Raw genomic sequence first — 25,750 nt, forward strand, 5'->3', positions numbered from 1 at the left:
CATTCTTTATCTTATTACTTCCTTTAAATATCTATGAACCATAAAGGTAGGTGGTATCATCATCTTTTTCATAGAGATGAAGAAATTGATTTGTGACTATTAATTAACTTGCCCAAATTCAACTAATAGCCAATGTAAATAGTGGAGTTGGAAAGAAAATATTCTGATTTCCAGTCCAGTGCTTGTCCCATTGTCCCAACCTGCTAGAATTTATGGCAACAGATTTAACCCATTAAAATATGCAATCCTTGTTTCAGCCATGTTTTGTTTTTGTTTTACCAATTACACAATACGTCATTTGGTCATGGTCACCCGATGATAGCTTGACAGTTTCCTCTGCTGGGCTGTGGTGGTTTCAGAATGTCTACAGAATTCTTTGACCGTTCCCACCAAGGAGGACTGTGCCTTCCTTTTGTTGATCATGGTGTGCAGCGGAAGTGACTCCATGTGACTTCTGAGGTTAGATCATAAAAGGTGATACAGCCTCCACCTGATTCTCATGGGATGCTCTCCTTCTTAGAGCCCAGCCACCAGGATGTGCACAAGCCCAGACAGTGACTAGAAGACTCTTACCTGCTGCCTCATCCCCAACTCCAAATGACTTTGTTCCCTTCCACTTCACACTTCTTGTGTGGAGCGGGAGAATTTTTTTTTTTCACAAAAGGATATGTGCATTGATGACTCATTCAGAGGTCAGTGAGTTCAGTCAGATCAGGTTGCTACATGAAGTTCATTCATTCATTTGGAAAACCCAAATCCATCTGGGCAGGCCCTGTACTGAGGGCTGGGGCCAGAGATGCAGACCTCTTCCTGCCTTGAAGATGCTTCCAAGGGAACAGAAGAGATTTAATTTGGCTGAGTTAATTTCCAGCCTATTGTCACTAAAATATAATGTCGCTTGAAAGTGAGAGTCGTAATGTCAGAATGTCATATATTCTGCATGTTGTCTGCAGAGAACATCTCTCTTACAGAAAGCAGAGACACCTCCTGTGTGATCCATTTGGAGGTGTCAAGAAATCCCCCACAGCCAGGAGCTTCTCCACATCATCACACAGGCTGAGTACCACACAGCTCCAGTGGGCACTGCTTATAGAGACCAGGAGCTTCTCAAGAATTGCAGAGCTAATTGAAAGGAATTAAACTGGGACTCCAAAGAAGGAGCTGAAATACAGAAATAACTAACAAAACCACATTTAATTGAGGTATTTAGAAAATGTCATATACACTCAGGGAAGGAAGCAGCTGGTGCTACTGAGGGAAGATCAGAGAAGGTTTCTTATAGATGACATTTCACTGGGGCTTTGAAGACTGAATAGGAGCTGGCCCAGTAGAGACAAGAGATAAAAGAATTATATTTATAGTCAGTAAGAACAAACCAATCCAAAGAGGGGGAAGACTCCTGAGTAGTCCAGATAGCATAAGCTTAGGATGACCCATGGGGAACCACGGGAGGGAGGATAGAAAAACAGGGTGAAGCTCTAAAAACCAAACTACAGAGTTCGGATTTGAATCTGTAGACAATGTGGGGCTGTTGATGGTTTTTATACACAGAGGTAACACAACTGGGTGGTGAGAATGGACTGGAAGCTGGGAGATTGGTTAGAAGCCATAATAATCCTGACAATAAATGAGGATCTGAATCCTGAATTCCAAGCAATTGTTTTAAAACAAAATGAAACAAAAAGGATTAACCCCTGGGAAGTATCTACTATGTCCTTCGTAGATATTTTAGAAGACAAGCCAGTATGCTCTTGTAAGAATAATAGTAATCTTAATATTTAAAATAATAATAATAAAATAAGTAACATTAATAATAGTAATAGTAACAATAATTAACATTTATGGAGTGCTTATTATGGGCAAGTCAGTGTTCCAAGTACTGGTCACTGTTCATCAGTGCTTTATATTGATTAATTCATTTAATCTTTAAAGTGACTTGATTAGATAGGTTCCATTATCTCCATTTTACATGCAGGGAAACCAAGGCCTAACAACTTGCCCAAAACAATGCAGCTGATGTATGGGGTGGTGGGTGGGGAGATATTTCAAACCCAGCAGAGGGTTTTCCTTAATTGACTCTGAACCACCTCTTTAATTTCTGATCATCGAGATATTCACTGGAAAAGTTGCATGCTGCATGGAGCCCCACCCTGAGCAGGACCCAGGGCATGGCCAATGCACTGCTGGATGACTTAAGTCAGTGTTGAGAGGCTCCTTCCCTGTGTGTCCCCCAGCTGGGTGATTTGTTCATTCTGTCGGAGGGGTTGGAAGCTGTGATGCCCAGACCTGCCACAGATAATGCTAGAGTCCCACAGCTGTCCCTGCATCTGTTTTCCCATAAAGGGCAAGCATTATTTAGACACTCCATCCTGCCCGAACAATGAGGAGATGGGAATTGAGAGACATAAGGAAACTTCAAGGAACCACAGAAATAATTTCTTTCTTATCATTTTGGACCCATTTGCCAATTACCCAGTTGAGAAAACCTTGCAGTAAAGCAATTTCCTAATATGGCACTTTGGCTATACAATATAAACATTTGTATTCATGGGACAAAAAGGCTTGAGATGTGGTTAAACTCTCTAGAGACACATTATTCTTTCTATTTTCTTCTCTATGATGTGATGTGACATTATACAGCGTTGGGGATGTGGAGAGTCATGTGTACTTTATGCATTTTCCCATTGATTCTCTCATGTTATTTCGATTATACGTTATTTTCCCAGAAAAATCATCGTAAACCATTTGGAATGGTCAGGCTTTTAATGGATGCTAAAGATTTTTCTCTCTAGCTGTGCCGTCAGAAACAGAGACTCCGAGAGGTTCACTATCCCACAAAAAGTTGGTGGCAGATCTAAGAATTGCAGCCCAGGCTCCCGCTCCTTCATCACACGATCCCCACCCAGCAACTAGTCTTTCTTTCTGGCCCTGGCTCAAACCCATGCTTCAAAATGGAAAGACCTGGCAAAAGTCTGACACTAAATAGCTTTGTCCCTTCACTTTGTATTAAGTATTCTTCTGCCTGATGAAGCGCAGGTCGACTTAAAGCCAGAAGCTTATCATGTGCTCCAAAGGTCGCTGAACTCGGCTCTGGCCCAGACCTCGGTGAGAATTTCGAAGACAGAGTCCTTCCAGGGGGCTCTCTGTGTCTGGGTGAGGAGCATACCTTGGGCAGGGGTCCTCAGGGTCAGTTCTACACAGCAGTTGTGCAGATGTTTTCTAAGATCCCCAGTCCCTAAACAGGCTCGGCTCTCTCAAGGTCCCTTTGGCTCCACACATCTTCTAAGCCTCGTCTGCAAGTTTCTGTTGCTTTTCTTCTATTATTTCCACCTCTTTTTCTTCCTAACCCTTGGTGGAGAACTTTCACAAATGTGCTCTCCTCTGCCTACTCTGTGTTTTTGTTACACTCTGTAAAGTGTGTGCCATCAGTCATCTAGAAACTTAAAAGGCTCCTGGAGGAGGTGCCTGACAGAAATTCAGGCAGATCTCCTCAATAACTTTTAAGGGAAAGAATGGTCTCTTTAAAAAAAAAAAAAAAATCATAATTCCAGCATTTACCCACCAATGTGTTATCTTCAGAGGAAAAGGGGCATAGTAATGTGTGAATTAATATTAATTCTAGTAGCTGCCATGTATTGAGTGTTTATTTGTGTTAAACTTGTGTTTACTTGTGTGTGTGTATGTGTGTGTGTGTTTTGTCTTTTTAGAGCTATACCTGCGGTATATGGAAGTTTCCAGGCTGGGGTCGAATCAGAGCTGCAGTTGCCAGCCTACACCACAGCACAACAACATGGGATCTGAGCCGCATCTGCGACCCACACCACAGCTCACAGCAATGCCAGATCCTTAACCCACGGAGCAAGGGCAGGGATTGAACCCACATTCTCATTGAGAATGGTTGGGTTTGTTACCCCTAAACCATGATGGGAACTCCTACTTGTGTTTTATGTACATTATTCCATTTAATATCCTCAGTTTAACTCTCAATAACCCAGCAAGGGTTTTTAGCACCCTCATGATGTAAGTTAGCACCATTTACAAATAGAGAGGGAAGTTAAGGACATTTCCAAGGTCATAGAGCTAGGCAGCTTTAATGAAGAAAGGACACTGAGCATCCAAAGATGTTAGGCCTTTTCAATTGAATGATGCAGGAAATGAGACAAAGAATGTGAAGCTAAGAGGGCTTAAATGGCAGAAGAGTTTGAGGATAATGCCAGCCAAGAAGGAGAGAAGGAATAATGGTGGGGACTTAGGATGGGGCAGTTGGGAGCATGCAGAGCCCATACTGTCCAACTTTCCCCACCCCATCCACCACCCTATCAAGTTCTGGCTGGAGGTCAGTGACAACTGTGACATGGGCTATAACGAGCCAATCAGCCACAGTGTCACGTGAGCATTCCTGAATGTTATGGAGGGAAAAACCACCACATAGATATAATTCTCTTGTTATGGATAGCTCCTAGTTCCTGCTGGGCCTCTGGTTTCTCTTTCCTCTGAGCTGCTGGCCCTCACCCTGGGCCCAGGCTTTCAGAGGCATTGATAAATGGGCGCATTGGGGAGACAAAGGCTTCCATAAACAACACTCTGCTGCACCTTCTGGTGGGTTATGCTGACTTGGCCCTCAGCTCAATCTGGAAGCCTGTCTTCCAGCCTCCAACAGCCTCCTAGTTGGCTCTAACCTCTTTCAAATCATCGAGAAGAACTTCAGGTGGGCTTGGTGAGGTTATGAAGGAGTGGTAAGAGCTTCCTATTGAAATTTAGTATAGAAGGAAGCCCAGAACAAGAGACCTCTGACCTAGGTATACAAGATAGTGAGAGAGCTGAGTCAGGCAGCTTCTTGGTTCTCCAGTCAGACAGTCACAAGAGCTGGCAGGAGGGCTCAGGTCTCCCAGTTCCTAGCCAGGAATATTTCCCCATCAGCCTTATCTTGAGAAACAATCCTACTCTCATTTTGCATGAATACCAAAATATAGGAGCAAAAACATTTGTATTCAAAAGAGCAGTGTAAGGCAGTTCTTAAAGTAAAGAAATGAATTGCTATCAATCAAATTAACTTTCCGTCTGCTGGCCTATTATTGCATCATGAGAAAATAGCTGGATGGCTTGTCACTATGTTCAGAGGCTATGTTTAGGATGTTCTGACTTACAGCTAGACCATGAAGCATGCACCAAATTCTTTAGGAAGAGGTGGGAAGTCATCCTCCAGAGAATTGTCAGGACTTGATTTGCAGTCAAGTTGCTTTTCACAGCAATGATTCCATGTAGCTGAGTTCCATGGTCAATAGTCGGAGATTCATTTATCAAGCCCTGCCAATCCTTAGTAGCAATCCCAAGCCAGCCACTTGCAGATGGTAGGATGTCAGCCTTGGCTTGAGGAGGCTGGTTCTGAGGCTTCCTAGTAGCCCCCAAACCACAGAAAAGGAGCAACTTCCTAGCCCAACCCACTGCTCCAGACTTTTTATTTATCCTATGGCCACTGGGCTTCAGCAGGAAGACAAAGCAGAATTATGGTGCTTGCTGGACACCTCAGCAACGTGCCACTAGGAGGCATGGGGTAGGAGGAAGGGAGGAGGGGAGAGGAATGCAGGAAGTACAGGTCAGATCAAATTGTGATGGTGCCAGCGTGGGTTGGTGGGGAGCACACAGTGCTCGGGGCCCCCAGGAAGTCCTGAGCATTCTTATCCTGGACTTTTTCCTCAGGGCCTCACGCACTCTGAACATTCTGGACAGGTAGCCTGGAGGCTCACAGATTGGCAGGAAGTTGAATAGCCAGTGAGAGCCCTCCCCCCACCCACCCCCGCTCCAGGTAAATGTGTGCATTTAAGAAAAACCACAACCACAAAGACCTCAGCCCTTGAAATGTTCCTGGAAGCCAATTAAAGCAAGGAGAGCCACAGTAGTAGATAAAATTAAGCTATGTACCAATTCTCTCCGGCTTACAAGTTCCTAAATTGTTTGTTTATGCATTAAGAGCAAAAAAAGGACTGTACTCTTTCCTCTTAATTGCTGTAATTATACTCATGCCACCCACAAGAGAGGCTGTTGGTCTCATTTCTAAAGGGCAATTGCTGTCACCTCACTCTTCTTAGTGTGTTACAAGGGTTTCCTCATTTTCTGATTACTACTGGCCTATTGAGCTGCCAGTAGAAATTTATTTTCTACTGGTGCACAGTGCCCTCCCCGCCTTCATCCTCCCCCCATTCAATTTTTCTTTTTCTTCTTCTCTTTTTTTTTTTCCTAGTTCGTTCCTTCCCTTCCTTCCTTCCTTCCTTCCTTCTTCCCCCCTTTCTTTCTCTGTCTCTCTCTTTCCTTTCTTTTCTTTTCTTTCTTTTCTTTTTTTTTTTTTCCCTGCTGCTGCGTAGTTACCAGGAAGAGCTGACTTCCTCGGGATCAAAAGGGATTGCAGTTTCTGTGATCAATTGTATGTGGTTAGGCATTCTCAGAATATCCTGAATGTGGAAGTACTCAAAAGCTCATAATCTGGATAATAGTGGTCTGTGCTGGCCACATCCCTTAGGAAAGGCTTGGGAAACCTAGGTCAAAAAACTTGCAAACTCTTGTCTGGCTCATGTGCATTCAACGCTGAATTGGGTCGAGAGCGTTTCCTTTGGGTTACCTGATACGGAGCAATTTAAGGTATCGTTGTAGCCGTCTACACTTATCCCTGAAAGTCCTGCCTGAATCCTTTCCCTGTTTAATCGTGAAGGAATGCTGTTCCAAAGACGTGGGGTCAGAAGGGTGCAATAAATCAATCCAGATACACCCCTAATGAATAGCAAATTAAACAGCATTTGTTTTAAGTTCATAGGTCCTCTTGGAAGATGCCTTTTTTAGTGCAAGCAAAATTCCTGGGTTGCAGGTATGGAGGATGGTGGGGGTGGTGTGTGCAGGGTTGACAGTCTCTGGTCTTTTTTTAAAAAAAAACTCTGGATATGGCTTTTAAAAGTACCAAGAATATCCCCAAAGTGAGTTTGCCCAACTGGCTTTGAACGTGCAGTGCTTTCTGCAGCAACTTTCTGATTACTGGGGCAGAACTTTCTGATTACTTTAGACTCTGGGGTGACCTAGACTCTTGGACCAGTTTCCCTGTTAGCTCATCCAGGTGGTCCTGGGTAGCTGGATCACTGTTTCTGAGAACCTGCCATTTTCAGGACTGCAAAGATTGAGCTAAAATAAATCTTCCAGTCACCTACAATTTTAGCATAACTGTGGAGATACAGCCTGTGACGCTGAGAAGATTAGATCATCAGGTCTAGCTGTGTCACCCTTACCCCCACCAGTGACTGGAGCAAACTTAGCGCAGCATCAGAAGGAATAGAACAGCTTTCAGTCTTCCATGACCCCTAAGCATTTTGGTAATAAATAATAAAAAGTATTTATTACATGTTATAGTGACACTGTGGAATTCAAATGCTGTTAACCACAACACTTTCTTCCTCAAATGTTAAAAAGAAAGAAAAAAGTATTAGGACTGGGGAGGGACGACAGCAGGAGCAGTGACTTTAAAACCCAAGGAATGTGGTAAAGAGAGCCTTGTGTGTTTTTGATAGTCAGAGAATGGGGGAAGAAAGTGGGGAACTGACATGGACAGGAAGTCAGAGATTAGGGGCTCAGGCCTGGTGTTACCACTGTCTGGCTGTGTTACCTTGAACAAGAGCCCTCCCCTTCTTGATCTTGGCTTCTCATTTATCACCTAAAGGGTTTGGGAGCCTTCCTGTTTTATCAGCTATTCTCAGCTCTCTCATAAAACCACTGGGTCAGTCTTCCCTGAAACTCGGGGACGCATGCTTCTGAATCATGCTTTCATCCCCCCAGAAGGGGCCGGGCTAAGGATGGGTGACAGGCAAGGGACACAATAGCCCTGTGTGTCTCTGGCCTCAAATTATTGTGCCACAAACTTGACAGCAAAGTCCCCAAGTTTGCCTCCTCCAACACTGCAGACAGCTTCTGGCATGATAGGATAGTGGTTAAAAGCATCAAACTTTTGCCTTGGGTTCAAGCTTCAAGTCACCTGTAACCAATGGTGGAACTCTGAGCCTCAGAGTCTTCATTTGGAAAAGGGTGGTAATGAGAGCTCATGGGGATAATTTGAGTATTAAATCTGCAAATGAAGAAAAGGGTGTACCATGGTGCTTGGCACCTAAACTCTCAATTAATGGTAGACAAAGAAATCAACAGTGACATAAATATCTTTCCTAGTCCCGAGTCTCTTTATGTCAGTAACTAAAGATAAATGATGACCCAGACTGGGAAAGAAGAGTGCACGAGTCTGTATGCATGAGCCTCTGTCAGGCATTTGTTAGCTGCTCTGGGCAGGAGTGGTACCATAGCAGGTCTCAGAACCCAAGCTGGATTCAAGGAAGGGCTGGAGAGGCTGCAGGAAACAGCACTGAGAGACCCATGTGGAAAAGAATGTCGATTTTTACATTGTCAGTCAGTCAGTCAATCAGTCAGCACTAAGTACCTATTCCAGTTATGATTTTTGCTCATTTGCCACATGCCAGGTGTGGGCTAGGTACACAGCAGGATTGCAGAGATGATTGGCCCTACCCCTGGTTTCAGGATACTGATAGTGTCCAGTGCTATAAGCAAGCAGGCGGTTGCACTAGAAGATCCCAAGTCTGGGGATGGTAAGCATAGGGAGCAAGGGATTCAGGGTGACTATCTGATTTCAGAGCTAAAAGTCCCATATCCAGGAAGCCCCTCAGTCCCAGGGAAACCAGAATGGTTGGTCACTGTAGTGGGACAAGTCAGAGGAGCAGCACCAACCTAATCTTGCCAAGTCAGGGCCTGCAAGGATGAGTAGGAGTTAGCCAGACAAGGTTGATGGGGTGGGGTGGGGGAGTGGAGAGGACCCCAAGCAGAAGGAACCACATGTGCAAAGACCTAGAGGCAAGAGAGATCACAAGGAAACAAGGCGGGGGTAGGGGGTGGGGCAGGAGAGATGATAGAAAGTGTCTCGTGGCCTCGGGCAGATGTTGCCCTGCAAATGTGTCCCACATGTCCTTGATCTCCTCTCTGACTCATGTTGTTTGTGACTATGGATCTGAAAAATTATTGGAGATGCTGTCTGGGCACCTCTCATATCAAGCAGGAGGGCAGAGAAGACTAGTTTTTTCCGAGGTCCCTTCCAACTCTTCCATCCTAAACCAAGAATTCATACCATCCAGGCCACCAGCCAGAGAGGATTCAGTGTACAAGATAAATGGCCTGCACCTTTCCTATCTATTTCAGCAGCCATTGATTTACCAGCAAGGATGTGTCCACCTTAAAGTTGGCCAGAATGGATGCAGTGGCTGGAGCACTAACTGTTCGAGTCACCATGGAGATGCAGTTTTGTTAATTTTATTTTTCTTATGGAAAAGCCCTTTTCCTGGTGAGGCATCACACCCTTCACTGTACTTGTGAGGGCCTAGAGAACCATCTGGTCCTTTTTCTTTCTTTCTTTCTTTTCATAGTTTCCTAAATGGGAAAATAGGGATTTGCTCCATAGGAATGTTCTTCGTTTTTACTTGTTTCTTCTGCAGCGTATTCTGTTAAGTATGAACAGTATTAAGTCAGTGATTCCTGGATTGCTAATCCTCTAGTTATGTGTTTCATCTTCTCATATTGGGCTGGTAGGGATACTTTGGGAAGAACAACAACTTAGTGTCTTTTCTAAAGCCTCTCCCAGAACAGAAAAGAACATTTAAAAAAAAAAGTCTTGATATCACTTAATAAAGCTTTATCAGTAACTCCTTTGCTACTATAGATAACATGGCTAATGCATATTGCTCAATGGGAGAAAATGTCCCAGGCTACACTTCACAACAGGCAGAAAACTGAGCTGTCTTGCCGGTGCTTGATACTAAGTGCCAAATCCTCATGACTTTCTTAGGCATTTATTGTAAGAACATGAATCATGATGTATCACTCTGGTATTCGTGTGGCTGCTCAGTGTTAAGTCCCCAGGACCTCCATGGAGTTGACTTTATTTGGTTTTCCACTTCCGCTTCTAAGCGGGAGCCTCATGAACCCAGACGTGAAGGCTCACAGGAGCCTGAGTGGGCGGCTCTTTTTGTTGCTGTTTTGGTTGCCTGTGCTTGACGGCTGTGGTATGTGCGGATCTGAACCACTTCAGGGGAGACTCGGCTGGAGCTGCCCCCACTTCCTCAAGTTTCCACTGGACCAAGAGTTCTTAGATGATGCTCAGGATGGCCTGGGCATTTGTAAATTTCTGTATCACTTGGGAGAAATGTGGCTAGAATTTAGGAGCATTGACCTGTGTGTATTCTACCTTCTCATGTGTAATCCTGAAAGTTGGGCTGGATGTTAAACCCTGGAGGTAGGGAGTTTCCTAGAGCAGAGTTACTCTGAAGAACAAAACTCATTCATTGTCAAGATTTTGTCTTGATGAAGAGTTTGGATGAGTGACTCCTCTATAGGCAGCTTAACAGTATCTGCCTCAAATCCTAGATGAAATTCTGTGTTCTTCTCCTGCTTGTGGATCTTCAGTTGGCACGGTCAATGTATTCACCTTGATAGTCTTGATTATGCTGGCAAATCACCAGGGGTGATGTTGAAAATATTAAGCCTAGAGAACAACAAAGCAGAATGGACATCTTTGATGATCCAAGGGATGATGGCTACGAACAGATATGGCCACATCTCTGCTTCTTAGCTGAATATCAGTCCAACAGAGCACTGACCACTTGCAGTGGGGGAGACGCTGAAACTGATGATTCATTCATTGATTAGTTCAAAGAACACTGCAGGCTTTCTCTGGGACATGTTGCTAGGCACTAGGGGTATAATGCTGAATAAATCCAAACTTGTTCTTGCCCTCTTGGAGCTGACAGTTTGTTATGAGAGATAAGTATTAATTAAATAATTGTAAAAGTATCTAAAATGACAACCTTTATAAGAAATTGCACAAGGTACCATGAAAGGCCTTGACCTAGCCGGGACTGTTAGAGCTAGAAGATGAGAGGTAATTAACTAGGCTACCACGTGAGGGAAGACTACTTCAGGCAAGGCGAATGGCCTGCACATGTGAGTGTGAATGACTTGCCCAGTGACACATCTAACTGGTTACATCTGAGAAGGGTATAGAGCTCCAGGGTCCCAGCTCTATGAATTCTGCTCAGTAGAACTTCCTCCAGAGATGAAGAGCACTAGAGCTGCGCTGTCCAAGACAGTAGCCATTAGCCATATGAAGCTATTGAGCACTTAATCAGTGGCTAGTGAAACTGAGGAACTGACATTTAATTTAATTTAAATCAATTTAAACATAAATGGCCACATGTGGCTACCATATTAGAAAGTACAAACCCATGCGAACCAAGTCCTAAACTAGCTCCAGGTTACGTGGGCCAGAGGAGAAATAGTTCTCTGAGCTGGTGACCTCAGGGACTTCATTTATTCACTCAGTCCATCAAAAACAAAAAATATACTGGGTGTCCATTTAGTGCCAAACACAAAGCTAGACCTGGAGATTGCCTGATTAATGAGATCCTACCTTTGAGGCCTTCACAGGCTAACAGAGGAGACAGGCTCAGAAGAGTAATAACAATCCACTGAGGTGACAGAATCCTGCTTTTTTAGGACTGTTGTCAATGGGAAAAACTGAGGGATAATTCTCCTTTGACTAAACCTTGGGCACACTCAACTCTATAGGTGACGGTCATGATTTCTCAATTCCAGCTGTTTCCATACCCTAAGGACATCAAACAAAGGGAGAGGGCTTCGATATAACATATAACACACCTTTCTTTTAATCCCCCAAATTCAGTAGAGCAAGTGTTAGAAAAAGAGGTAAATTTACATTTCCATAGCCTTTAGCTTTTTATATGTAAAGCATCTATTGCTGAGTTTGGGGACTTGGGCCCCCACTCATAAATACTCTTCAGAATTAGATCATGGGACAATGACTCAAGGCTTCTGCTCAGTCATACTGTATTGTAGTCACAGCCAGAAGTCACCAGGCTAAAGATGGTGCTAAAACTTTTACATATTTTTAAAAAGCACTTCGTCACAAGTAGCACTGTTCAACAATTTCAAACATTTAAAACTCCCTGCTATCAAAAACAGAATGCCTATAATTATCACATCATTGTAAAAAATACTTCCTGACACCTAAACTCGTTATGTCTAAATTGTCAATTCCTGCTAAGATACAATGTATATTATTACTTTAAAATAATTTGTCTCCAATTATCAGGGTCTATCTAATCATCTCCTTAAACCTATCACCTGGAAAATACATGGCATGCTGGGGAAAAAAGAAATATTCCCATTATAATCCCAGGGCACTTATCCAGTAGCTTCTTCTTTGGTATATTGATTTTTCCACTGGGTTACAGCTCATAGCTTGTCTCTCCATTTTGGAGATCCAAGGAGCAAGAACCTAAATCATGTGTCCTGAGATAGTACTATGATCTCCTAATAAAATTAGCTGGGGAGCTTTGAAAAAAATACGGACGCAGCCGTCCCTCCAGATACACTTGCTGTCCTAGGATCATCGAGGGGGCTTGAGAATCTGTATTTTTAAAAAAACATCTCAAGGGATTCAGTAGTGACTGGTTAACAGACTAGAGAATACCAGCTTATTCCATTAGCATACCTTATGCTATTATGTTTATGACATAAGTTTCAAAGTTTATCAATGTCTGTTTTTCTCCTTTATTAGACCTCAGAACTCCCTAATTCTAGACTGACTCTCTGTATTATTGCTGACCAGAGCAGTGTATTCGCACTGACAACACTTATTTAAACTTCCTAATATATTTTGCTTATTTCTTTGTTCCCCAGTGCTTCTTGAATCTTACTCTTAAATTTTGTTTCTACTGAATTATGTCCTTTGATAATTCTTTCAGTGAAAGTCTTAGTAGTAAACTTTTTAAGTTTTTGGAAATCTGAAAAGATATTTATTTTGCTATAATTTTAAGAGTGATACCTTAACATGCTATCAAAAGCTAAACTGTTGTGTCCCATCAGTGTTTAGAAGATATAAATCATTATCTTCTGGAATCCATTATTGATGATGATAAGTCAGCTGATAGACTGATTATCATTTCTTTTAAGGTAATATGTCTTTTCTCTTTGTGACTTTCATACTTTTATGTAAAGTAGTTTCAGTAATATGTGTTTAAGTATGGATTTTTATTTAATTATCATATTTGGATTCCACGTTCTTTTTCAGTGTGAGAATTCATAATTTTCTTTATGTATAAAAACATTTTTACCATCATCTCCTCAAATAATACCTTTCTTCCACATGTGGAGCTTTTTATTCTCTCTCTGTATCTTTTATCTTCTCTTTTATGAGCTCCATCTCTTTATCTCTTTGAACTGTGTTCTGAGTGAGTTCCTCATATCTATCTGTAATTTATTAATTTTCTCCTCAGCTCTACTTTTCTGTTTTATTCAGACATTAAGGCTTTTAAAGAACTATGTTTTTCATAAGTAGAATCTAAATTTTCCTCTTTTCAGAAATTTTCATTATTTATCTAAAATTTTTTTCTGTTTTTTTTTTTTTTTCTTTTCACTTTTTCGGGCCACACATGCAGCATATGGAAGTTCCCCAGGCTAGGGGTGGAATCAGAGCTACAGCTGCTGGTCTATGCCACAACCACAACAGCACCAGATCCGAGCTGTGTCTTGACCTACACCACAGCTCACAGTAATGCTGGATCCTTAACCCACTAATCGAGGCCAGGGTTCAAACCTGTGTCCTCATGGATACTAGTTGGGTTCGTTACTGCTGAGCTGCTATGGGAACTCCATTTTTGTGTTTTTTTTTAATGGCCACACGCATGGCACAGGGAAGTTCCCAGGCTAGGCCCTGAATCTGAGAGTCACAGGTGCAACCAATGCCATAGCTATGGCAACACCGGATCCTTTTAACCACTGTGTCAGGCTGGGGATTGAACCCTCACCTCCACAGCTACCAGAGCCATTTAACCCACTGCACATGGCAAGAAATCCTTGAATATTTTTTTTTTAATGCAAAAAAAACCCCCCACTTTCAGATTGCTCAGTTGTCTCTGTTCTTGTAGATATGTTCACTGTCTTTCATGGGAGTTTATTTCCTTATGCTTCTGAGCTCATGCTCAGGGAGAGTTGTTTCTCATGGGAGGCATCTCTTTGGAGAGGCCTGAAGTTTGCTTGTAGGACCAGTTTTTATGTTAATTTTTCAATCTTATTTCATGTAGGTGGTGTGAATTCAGAACCCACTCCTGGACAGAATGGTCCTGGGACCTCTGTTTCTTTCAAATGACTTTCCTCCTCTTCAGTGCCATATCCCTAACCAGTAGGCAGAGTTTTCCTAGAGCTACATCAAGATGGAATGTCCCACTCGCTGGCTTTAGGCAGGATTTGGGGTTCAGCTTTATATACAGAGAGGTTTGTGATTTCAACACTGTCCTACAGAGATAACAATATCCTGAGCCCTGATGTATTTCGGCTGAAACATTCCCACAAGAAAATTCTATCTTCAACTTCTACATTGAGATCTCTTTTTAGAGTAGTCAGATTCTGACAACTTAAGAGTTCAAATAGCTCTGCTGCTTATCAGCTCTATGATTTAGGGCAAGTTACTTAACTTCTTTGCAGCTCAGTTTTCTCATCTGTAAAATGGGGAATGTAATTGCATCTTGGTGGAGTTGTTGTGAAGATCAAATAAGTTAATATATATGAAATCCTGGCATATGGTAAGTGTTAAATGTGCATTTATGCCATCATTTCTTGCTTTCAAGCTTGCCTAGATATTAAGACACTCTATTCATAGGTATACGTTCATACATATTTTTATTATGAATTATCTTGTTAAATATATTTTGTTTTTTACACTGCATATTTGTTTTATATATTTTCTTTCACAACTTAAAAAAAATGTTATATATCGATAACATATGATTTTCATTCTGTTGGAGAAATTTGGCCTTTCTAAAGTGAGGGCACAGTGGTAGCAAGCAGGATATGGAAAGCTTACATTATACGCAGTTGCTATATACAGGATTTGGGGCCCCTGAATTCTCAGTGGTTGGAGTCTTTTTTCCTCATTAAAAGCTCGGCTGGACTCTGCTATCCTTCTCTACTTCCCATGGCTGTCACTGCTAATCTTCACAGATTCATCTTTATTTTGAAGGTCATGGAACTCTAGAGATGTTTAGATGTATTTGAGCTGGCAGAGGAATTATTTTACTTCATTCATTTCTCCCTACAAAAGTTTTTTTTTTTTTTTTTTATTCTGCATTTTGCCATTTTATTTGACCACACCAGCAAGTCTGTTTAACTGAATGTGGTATTTTCACAAGGAATAATGATCTGAGGGAAGGGGGCCTGTTCCCGAAAGTGGGATTGTGGATGCTAGTCTTGGCTCTGTTTCTGGGGTTTATTAGAAGAGTGTTTATAAAATCTCTCTATTTGTATTTACCAAGAATATCAGTGGGGGAAGGGTCAAAAAAAGTCCTAGGACTCAGAATTCTCTGAGGATAAATCAATCATTAAGTACATCGTTTTTATATGAATGGCCAAGACTTGATGCATGGTGTCAGACCACTCAGCTCTCAGCCATGGGTCAGCAAGGATTCAGATGTACAATCAACCTTCTTTCATCCCTCAGAAATACATGAAACGCTAGTCAACTAACCAGCAGACTGCTCTGAGATTTCTTGGGTAGAAGGATCTGAAAGATTTTACCAGCCTTTGCTCTCCTTTAAGCATTCTAAGCCAATTAGAAATCCCAGTGAGCTACTTGCTGTGCCCCTGCAGAGGCAATAAAGAGCACCACTCTTTGTAACCTCTGTCTCTCCTTCCCTCTTTCTTGGAAGCCCAGCAGTAGCTATGCACACTATGGGAGCTTATAGCTTATCAGAGGTAGAGGTACTTACTGTACATTAAACATCCATTTTTGGCGGAAAAAAAAAAGCTTCCCCCCCCCGCAGATGGTCTTAAACTTGAGTAGGGAGTTTCATGCATTCCATAAAATGTGAATGTGTACATTTGGGGGCTAGGGTGGGGAGGGGCATGTAATACCTCAAAGGGTCATAGAGTCAAAGCTCAGTGAGAAACCCTGATCTGAGGACTCCTTGCTGCGTGGCCTCATTCATTCCACGATAAGCCAAATGGGTACACTCACTCATATGGGGCTTGACTTCGATGTGTTTTACATAAAAATGTTTCTAAGCTACAAGTTTAAGTCCTTTCATCTGTTCAGATTTCTGTAGATGAACCCACTTTTTTATCAGAGGGAGTCAATACACAGTGGATACAAAGTTTAGAATTTGGAATTTTAATCTCAAATTTGTCAGGGTGTAACTAATTTACTTATTAATTAATTCAACAAATACTTATTGAAAATCTACTCAGTGTCAGTCACTATGCTAGTCTCTGGAGATATAATGGAGAACAATGTAGACACACACTCTACTTTCTTAGACCTTATAAGTTGGGTGTCCATTACCGAATAACTTTACCTCTCTGAGACTCATTTTTTTTTTTTTTTCACCAGTAGAAAGAGGTTATGGTAAGTACTAAAGGAGAAATATATGGGAAAGTGCTTTATAAATTCTACTGTTTTAAATATATTGAAGATTACACACACACACACAAGTAGACACACACACAGAGTCACAATCATCTTCTAGTCACTGAAAAGCATACTGAAGGCCTGATGAAGTTTGCTAAAAGAGACTATGACACAAATCTTCATATTTCTAAGAAGGGGAGGTTGTGTGGAGACTTTCTTAAACCTGACTTAGGATCCTGAGTATGACTGAGGCTTTTCTCAAGAATTTTTGTAAGGAGGCAGGCTATAAATTACAGATCAGCCTGAGAATTTTTGATCCTCTCCTGTGTACATGCACTCTTGGAGCAGCAGTATGTGGATAATCTGACAGACCTCAAAGTCAAGGATGGAGATAAGACAATGTGACACAGGTCAGAAATGTGCCAAGGGTGCCACCTGTGGAAATAATTGCAGCAGGCTGGTCCTGTGAGCATCTTCTCCCCAGAACCCCGGAAGTAAGAAAACACTGTGGGGAAAACAAGTTTTAATGAGCACTTTGTGTTTGGGAGGAGGGAGAGTGGCTTCATCTTCTCCTTTCCATGCCCAGTTCTCAAAATAAGCCTGAGGTGGGCACTTTGGATGGAGTTGAACAGAGAAGATGGACAGAGAATGCCAGGGTCTGTTGGGATGAGAGCCCATTGGGCTAGAGTCTTCTTTCTTTTCTAGAGCAAGGACATGTCTCAAGTTCTTGTTACAGTGGAAAGATAAAGGTAAATGGTATATATACTATTCTCAGAGGTGCTTAAACTATGACATCCAAGAAAGAGAAAGTATTGTGAAACAGGAAAGAGAAAATCTATCCATTTCTTCCATATCCACTGCTACCACCATTGATGGAGCCACCATCATACTGGGCCATGGCAAAGGCTTCTTTATTGACGTCCTAATTTTTACTCTTGACTTTGCTTTTTCTTCAAGCTAAATTCAGATTATGTCTCTCTCCTGTTTGCACCTATTCTGTGTCTTCTTCTTGCACTTGGAAGAAGCTCCAAATGCTTTGCTTTAAAAAGACCCTGCATGATCTGGTTTCTCAGATCTCATCAAAGTTACCTCCTTCCCTTCACTTCTATTCTTACCTTCCATTCACACTGGCCTTATTGATTTCCCAAATTTCCAAGCTTCTTCCTGCCACAGGACATTTGCAAAGGCTGTGTCCTCTGCCTGGAGGGCTCTTCTCTAGGTGATTCTTCCCCACAATCCAAGAGGCCCCCCTAACATTCCACTTAAAACAAACCTACCTCCGCTTTCTTTTTCTTTAATGTAAAGTTCTGGTAACTTCCTTCAAATCAGCTGCCCTCGTTTATAATTTATGTACTTGCTTATTTGCTTTTCTATCTCCATGACCAAACCATAGGCTTCAGGAAGGCCAAATCCATTATGTTTACTCACCACGCCCTAGTGCTTGAACCATAATATGACATCCAACAAATATCCATCAAAAGGATAAATAAGTGTTTGAATTTCTTTCCCTTCAGTTCTTACCGAGAACACAGGCAATGATATGGGCCAGTTTCTCTCTCTGTGCCTTTGCACATGCAGCTCCTTCTGTCTGGACTGCATTTTCCCCCTCACCCGCTCTCCAAACTGCCACTCACTCTGCTTCAAGGCCCAGAACCACCCTCTCTTCTTCTGTGATGCTGCCTCTTGTCTCTCGTTCATGTCTTCTCACTACCCATGTAGATGTCTAGTAGCATTTATGACACCATATTGTGACCGCATGTTTATATTTCTGGACCCCTCTCCCCCCATCGTGAACTCTCTGAGGATAGGAAGCTTGTCTTACTCCTCTTTGCTGCTCCAGCAGCAGTGCCTGGAATGCCACAGTCACATGACACACATTGGTGAGGAGCCTGCAGATCTGTATACATTCCATTGGAAGAGGCAGGGTGTGGGGACAGCCGGCCAGTCCCTGTGGCTCCTGCCAAGTGGCAGGATTGGTGGTGGTGGTGCCTGAAATCTGTTTCTCCTGTTGAACAAAGAGCCGTCTATGAACAGGGAGGATGGGACGCCCCCTCCCCTCCCTGCCGGCCCCCTTCAGAGGTGAAAGCAGCCTGTGTCATGCCTCGCTAGGGTTTTCCTTTCCTTTGAGAGGAGAACATTCTCAAGGCGGATTTTCAAGCTGAAGTCATCCAGAACAAAAGCTGCTTGCCAGCTGTGGCCCAGCAGCCCGGCGCCCCTCCCCCTGCAGCCCGGGTGCCATTACAGCCTAATGGAAGAGGGGTGGGAAGGCTTCCGGTGCAACATCTGGCCGGGGCCACTGTCAGCCAGGGAGACCGAGACCAGAGACTTGCGCACCTGACTTCTTGAGGTGGTTGGAGGTGCCTCCAAAAGCACAGAGAAAGTGGGGAGGAGAAGCCAGCCTGGGGTGAGGCAAATGGCATACTATTCTCAGAGGTGCTTAAGGAGGCACTGACAGCCTCCTTCCCTTGTGTGCTTTCCCTGCCGGCCACCAGACCTCTCCTTGGCCCAGAGCTGTGAACTTGGGCTGTTGAGAATGAGGAGCCGCCCTTGTTTAGTACCCAGGGGGCTGAAGGGCAGGCTGGAGTCCACCTGAGAAGGTTGTTCTTATTAATTTCGGTTCTCGGTCCCATCAGGATTTCCCACCTCCTCCAGACAGTGTCTCTCCACTCCTTTCCCACAGACCCTTGTGTCCTCCCATCTGGCCAGGCCTCTGATCTTCAACAGCAGGACTGGAACACTTAGACTGTGTTTCTCACCTTTCTATAGTCCTGTCTTTGCTCTCTGCTAAAGGCAGTTGTTCTGACAAAGATTTCTGATGGTAACACACAGCTGTGTTCAGGGAAGTTTTTTGTTTGTTTGTTTATTTTAATTTCAGCAGTGGCTTCTGAAGACCAAGCAAAGACTCAAAGGAGCAAGTGGAAATATCAGGTTCTGTGGTAGGCTTTTGGGGGCAGCCTTGCATTGTAATAATTCCCCAAATCAATTCCACCTAGACCCTGACTCCAGGTCTGATTTTTTTCTTTTTCCTTCTTGGGGCCCCAGAGTATATACCCAGCAAAAACGTGAGTTGGGATTTTTGGAGGGTCCACACTGGTTAGTGAAGTGTCTGTAAACTAGCTGCAGACCAGCAGAGCAGACGTTATCTTAATGGTACCGATAGATCAGGAGTGTCACACATCATTAAAATAGCTGATTGATTAGAAGAAAATAATTAGCTTGCCCTGCCTTGCTGGAAAGCTTTTTGACATGCCAAGAAGGAGATATGGAAGGGACGAGGGGTCATCCATCTTTTGATCATTTGTTTTCCCTCCAAGGTGATGAAAAAGGCCCTGATAACCCTTAGGGAAGGGAAGGAATATAAACAAGTCCTAGTTCTTCTTTGCCATTTACTCAGAGGGAAGCTATCTGCAGACTTTCTGGAGTGTGGTGTGTTTATTACAGTTACATAGATACACTCCTTTAAATCAAACACTCTGTTAGTGCCTTGGAGTTGTAAATCAGTGGTTCTTTTCAAGTGACTTGATAGAATGTGATATTCTGCTTTCCCTTGACAGGATATAAACACAGAAACCTAAATATTATAATCAAGGCCAGCCATTGGCAGGAAGGGCTACAAAGAAGGGCGTGGGGATTCTGGTGGCTTTTCAGTGCCCTCCTTGCCTCCTCTGTATCTGCCTTTCTCTGGGTGTTCCTAACCATCCCCTTGTTCACTTCGGAGAAAGTTGGTAAACTTATTTATACTCAGGAGGGATATGATTTAAGGCAATCCTATGCTTAGAGACATTTGCATTTCTGCTAAAAGCACACAGAATCTTAAGCCAAAGAATGTCTCCGATGTGATGATGGGTCTTCTCACTATCTTGGAAGTCATACTGATAACTCAGTGCCCCCCCCCCCCCGGTAATACTGCACCCCTAGGGGACAGAGGAAAGAGCAAGAGCAGATCCAGCTCCTGGCTTCAGCAGACTGAGTTGTATTCCCCCCCACCTCCTGCCTCCCTTCCCATTCTTACTCTCCATTATTGCTTCAAGGAGCTACAGATAAAAGTACGTTATTAATCTTGTGTTAGAAAATAAAAGGGGGAGTTCCCTTGCGGCACAGTGGGAAAGAATCTGACCAGGAACCATGAGGTTGTGGGTTCAATCCTTGGCCTCACTCAGTACGTTAAGGATCTGGCATTGCCATGAGCTGCTGTGTAGGTCACAGACGCGGCTCAGATCCCTCGTTGCTGTGGCTGTGGTGTAGGCCGGCAGCTGTAGCTCCAATTAGACCCCTAACCTGGGAACCTCCATATGCTGCAGGTATGGCCCTAAAAAGCAAAAAAAAAAAAAAAAAAAAAAAAAAAAAAGAAAGAAAGAAAGAAAGAAAATGGAAGAATACCATTGGCCTGGGAAATAATCTGAATTTGAGAGTCAGCTGGAATTGGACATTCTGCCCTTTAATGGTCCAGTGACCTTGGTCGAATTATTTAATGTCCTGAAACAATAGACTGCTGACCTGAAGAAGCCTTATGAAGCTTGTATAAGGTAGTATAGGACAAAATGCTCTGTAAATAACTATTAGTTTTCTTCCCTTTTAAAAAATAATTAGGAACTCTGAATTTCACCTGAATATTGTGTGTATTTCAACTGCTAATCAACTTGTACAGCTTAAAAAAATATTCTATTGACTTTTTTTCTGAGCATATAATTAATACATATTCTTTATAGAAATTTGAGGAACTAAAAGAAAAGAAAACCCTCTATAACTTTTCTTTAGGCAGGATTACTAAGTTGTTTGTTTTTCAAAAAAAATTTCCAGTGCTTTTTCAATGCATTTGGTCCCCCCCTCCTTTTTTGAACAATGTTTGCCATCATACCACACACACACACACACACACACATACACACACACATTCTGTTTTGTGGCTTTCTTTTCTCCTCTAATACATCATGAGCACTTTCCCATGTCATTAAATGTGCATGGTGTATGTGTTTTTTATAGTTGTTGCCATCACTAATGAGAGCCCATTAGTAAGATGACACTTGTTCCTTTAGGACATATGTCAGTCATTGAAATGACTGCTTCCAAGCAGAAGTAGTGGCCACTTTTTGGTTGTTATTTTTAATATCCTCACTTCCAAAGCTGGCTCTTGGCAAGCTTTGAGTTCTTATTTGGATTTTTGTCTCTGGTCTGGCCAGATCTGGGAATAGGGCTGTAGGATATGGTGGATTTCAGCCTGAGGGAAAGAGTTTCATTAGCCAGAAGTTCCCTCTGCATTCCATGACAAAAGGCCACACCTCAAAAGCAGTTTTCAGAAAAGGCCCTTCCATCCACAGCTGGCCCCAGGGCAGATGTGGAAAAATGGTTTTTGGAAGAATAAATGCATGCATGAGGTAAGTGGCCTTTCATTCATTCATAAATAAGGATTCCGTGTTGGTGATACATAGTTATTCTCAGCATGATATTGTTATTGTTATTGTTGACTTTTATGTTATTTAATTTCTCTGTACCTCAGTTTTCTTACCTGCAAAGTGGAGATGATAATAGTACCTATTTTATGGGTTTTGTGGGGTGTTGAATAAATATATATGGAGTGCTTTCAACATTGTCTGGCAAAGAGCAAGCACTCAATGAACCTTAGCTACCATCCTCCTCCTCATCATGCTTTTCTACATCTTACAAAATATCTGCAGTAAGTCCAGCTACCTACGCACAATATTTTAAAAAAGAAATATCACATAGCTAGGGGAACATAACCTTTTAGGTCAATAAAGTGAAACAAAATTGGGAAGATGTGTGGTGAGATACCATGAAAAGGAGGTTGCTGATATAGACACAGGAGGGATGGGAAAGAAAACAAGGGAAGGAGAAAGAAAAAGAGTTGAAAAGGAGGGGACAGATGATGGACTGGCAAGAATTAGGGATGGGGAGAGCCAGGCATATGTATTCAAAGTTGCTCCATGGAACTCGACCTCACTGCTCTAACACCTTGAGGAGGGCACTCACAGAATTGCAACTGCTCCCCACTCCCTTACCCAGTCTGTAAAGGGGCAGTGGGTGGGCAGGGGGAAGTGAGTAGGAGTAAAAGCAGGAATCGAAAGGTGAGAAAATGGAAGCTGAGAAAGGTAAATTGGCCTGTGAAGGTCCCAGCTGTTGCTGGCAACCCCGGGTCTAGAACTCAGCTTTCAGGATATCCAGACCCTTTCCAAAACCCCTCCACCCAACTGACCAATTTCTGTACCTTGCAGCATAAATGTAAAACCTCACCCAATAATTTAGAATCTGCACCTTGGCCATTAGGATGGAACAAAGATGCTGGCCAAAGTTTCCATCAGTGACCCATGGATGTCTGGCAAAAACCCATATGTTACCATCTGCCCTCTACTGCCCTCTTGCCATCTCCCAAACCTTCTGGTGCTGTTTTCTAGACCTGTCTAGAGAACAGTCAGGGCAGGCACCAAGCCATTTGCTTCATCAGTTAATAAGACATTGTGTTTGCTGTGCAAAATGTAAGGGGAAGAATCCATTGGGTATTCAAGTTTTACACCAGCCAGTGGACACGTGCAGTCAGAGTGCCCTGGCTGAGCAAGACTCAGAAACGTCCTCCTCTTCTAAGCTGATGGGCTTACCATCTAGAACCATAGGCTCAATGAAAATGCTATTTTTGCTTTTTGGGGAGGACATCTATAGAATATTTGGTACTATAATTTGCAAACAGTGGTCAGACTTAAGTATATATTTAATATGTGGGGATAGCTGTGTTATTTTTTCTGCCACTCATTTGACTGGATTGCTGGCTCAAACATGTGCCCTGTAAGGGAAACTTTCATTTGTTTGCATGTGTTTTGGTTTGTAAAAGGTGGGAGTAAGCCCTGCAAGTCAACCTCTGTCATCATACAAGGGGCATTCCAGGGGCCTCCTTACCAGGCTACCTTGGAGATGTCCAGACCCAAGATGCTCAGTCTAACTTTGATCAGAGTCAGTTTAATACAAGGAACAGGGAGAATGTAGAATTGACATCCATTAATTAAGACTATTTAATGATATTTTCTAAGGAAAAAGGTGTGAGTTGTGTCATCTGCTATCTGGCAGCCACCAAAACCAAACCCCCACCCCAGCAGTGAACAAAGATTGGCACCCAGGGAAGATCATGGGATGGTATCTCTTGCCATACTTGGGCTGGTATGGAGTCTGAGACACTGTTTCTTAAAATACCACATTCTTTGAGAGGAGGGTTAGTGTAAAAATCATGGCCCCCTGAATCGGTCTAATTTATGCTTCTAGGAGTATTATTCTCTTCTAATGCCAAAGCTTCACGACACCTGAGAAAATAAATAGGAATGTCTTTGTGGTTGTGAACTTGAAGTGAATGACAATTTTGAGAGACATACGAAAATTTTATTTCCTTATTTTCCTCATTCCTCTTAAGATTGTGGTCTGAACTTGCTCACGTCTAAGACCTTTCTCAGAGGGCTTCTGGGAGCCTCCTCTCCCTTTGTTCCCTCTCGTCGGTGGGGAGTCACTGTGGAGCGATACAGCTCAACACCAGCAGATGGCATGTGGCGTCAGGTTCCCGGCACTTGAACCTGGGAAAGCCATCTTTTCTCAATGGAGAAATTCTAACTTTTAGTTAGGAATTAAAAGTGAAATTGTTTTAGCCATTAGATGCTGCGTTTGATCATCTAGCTGTGTCTTTCTATGCCATCTAGTTCATCTGGGGTGGAAACAAGACCAATAACTAAGACACTGTTTCATTCATTTCTTAAACTAGAAATGGATACGGCTCACCCTGTTCCGTGATTGTCCAGGACATTCTGGGAACCTCATAGGATGCTGAGGAATGAAATAACACGACCAGCAAAAAATATATTCTGGGAAGAAGAAAAGAGAATTTGAACACCTTCCCGGTGTGTTCTGAGCATAGAAGCAGGTGCCCTTACCACCCTTGCCATTCTCCTTTCCCAGCCCAGCAAAGATGCCTGGGGTCAAAGCGGAATGTCATAGAAAGGCTGCTCCTGGAGTATCGTTAGAGATGGCCAAAAACATCACTTGGGGTTTTTTGAAGATAGGTTATTTTCACAGTTAGCAATAAGAATTTAACTTGATCTCTTGTTTTCTGGCCAGCATTTTGGCACCCCCTCCTCTAGGCCTGGTATCCCCAGCCTGGAACCTCTGTAGAGAAGAAGCTTCTAGTCTTGTAAGGGAAGAAGAGGGAAGAAGGGACAGGTGTAAATGCTTGGCTTCATGGGTGTGGATGAAGGAACACAGAGGGCTACCTTCCAAAGATCTTCAACTAAACCATGTTTCAGCCTCCTGCTCCACCCTCACTTTCTAGAGTACACAGTATCCCTAAGGCCTGACTCTTTCAGGAGCTCTTAGGAGAAAATCACTCATTAGAAAAAAGTCTTCTTTAGCAGGTACCTACCATTCTCCGTGTTCATAGCTTCCCACGTGGTTACTTCCCCAAGGAAGCGTTTCCTAGCATCTCTCACAGGTAGGGAGCAGACATGTGACCTAAGATTTCACCAGTCAACCACAGCCCCTGAAATGAGGAAACAGATGAGGTTTTGAGCACTGTGCATCTGAGTGGCAGATGAAAGTGGCAGCAAAGAGTGGTGGTAGCAACAGCATCCTCATTAGGACACCTCTGTGGGACCTTCTGAGCTGTACTCCTAGGAGCCTAGCCTTGAGCCTCTTTTTCTCTAGACCTCCCACTGAGTCACCGAGCTGCTAATATCTCTTAATGAATGCTGCTTAAACCAGCATGAGTGGATTCTATGGTTTGCAACTAACAGAAGATATGGAAAGAAAAAAGGAAAAAGACAAGGAAGAAAAAAAGAAACTAATAAAAAAGTTAGTCCATGAAAGTGGGGCAAATCTAGGATCTATTAGACTCTAAAATGTGGAATTGGGTTTGGGGTTTGGAGGGTGCAGCTGGGCAGAGGCAAGGTGGCTTTTGTTATGCATTAAGCACTAAGGCTATCTGATACTGTGTTTCTAAAGGAGGAGCTCTCTGACTGGGGCCACCACCTAAGACAGAGAAGTCCCATGATGTGGAGCCTTGAAAGGCTGACAAAGCAACTGTTCTTTATCCTCCAAAGAAGCAGCTAGAAACAATGACTTCAAAGTAGTTCACTTTAGTAAGCCCCTGTGCCTTTCTCCCATTAGTTAACAACTTGTTCAGACCCACTGGAAAATCTTGAGTTCAGGGGGTGTCTCATTATGCAAAGTTTATGATTTCAAATTGTCTTGAAGTGG

The 25,750-nt window shown here is 42.9% G+C and overlaps 2 long non-coding RNA genes across 2 annotated transcripts in view; both read right to left on the bottom strand.

The window, feature by feature from the left end:
- The window catches only part of LOC146403307 (uncharacterized), an 897,172-nt gene that overhangs the window by 536,730 nt on the left and 334,692 nt on the right, over nt 1-25,750 (bottom strand). The window lies entirely within an intron of this gene.
- Nucleotides 1-25,750, bottom strand: part of LOC106507220 (uncharacterized) — a 356,536-nt gene that overhangs the window by 37,882 nt on the left and 292,904 nt on the right. Inside the window, exon 4 of the long non-coding RNA XR_014803548.1 lies at nt 24,918-25,034. This is a non-coding gene — a long non-coding RNA (uncharacterized LOC106507220). The remainder of the gene's footprint in view (nt 1-24,917; nt 25,035-25,750) is intronic.

This window comes from Sus scrofa, chromosome 5 (genome assembly GCF_054392235.1).
Source record: "Sus scrofa isolate SSC_HxYL_T2T_F1_AM1 chromosome 5, Sscrofa_HxYL_maternal_Yorkshire_Landrace_v2.0, whole genome shotgun sequence".
NCBI classification, from domain to species: Eukaryota; Metazoa; Chordata; class Mammalia; order Artiodactyla; family Suidae; genus Sus; species Sus scrofa.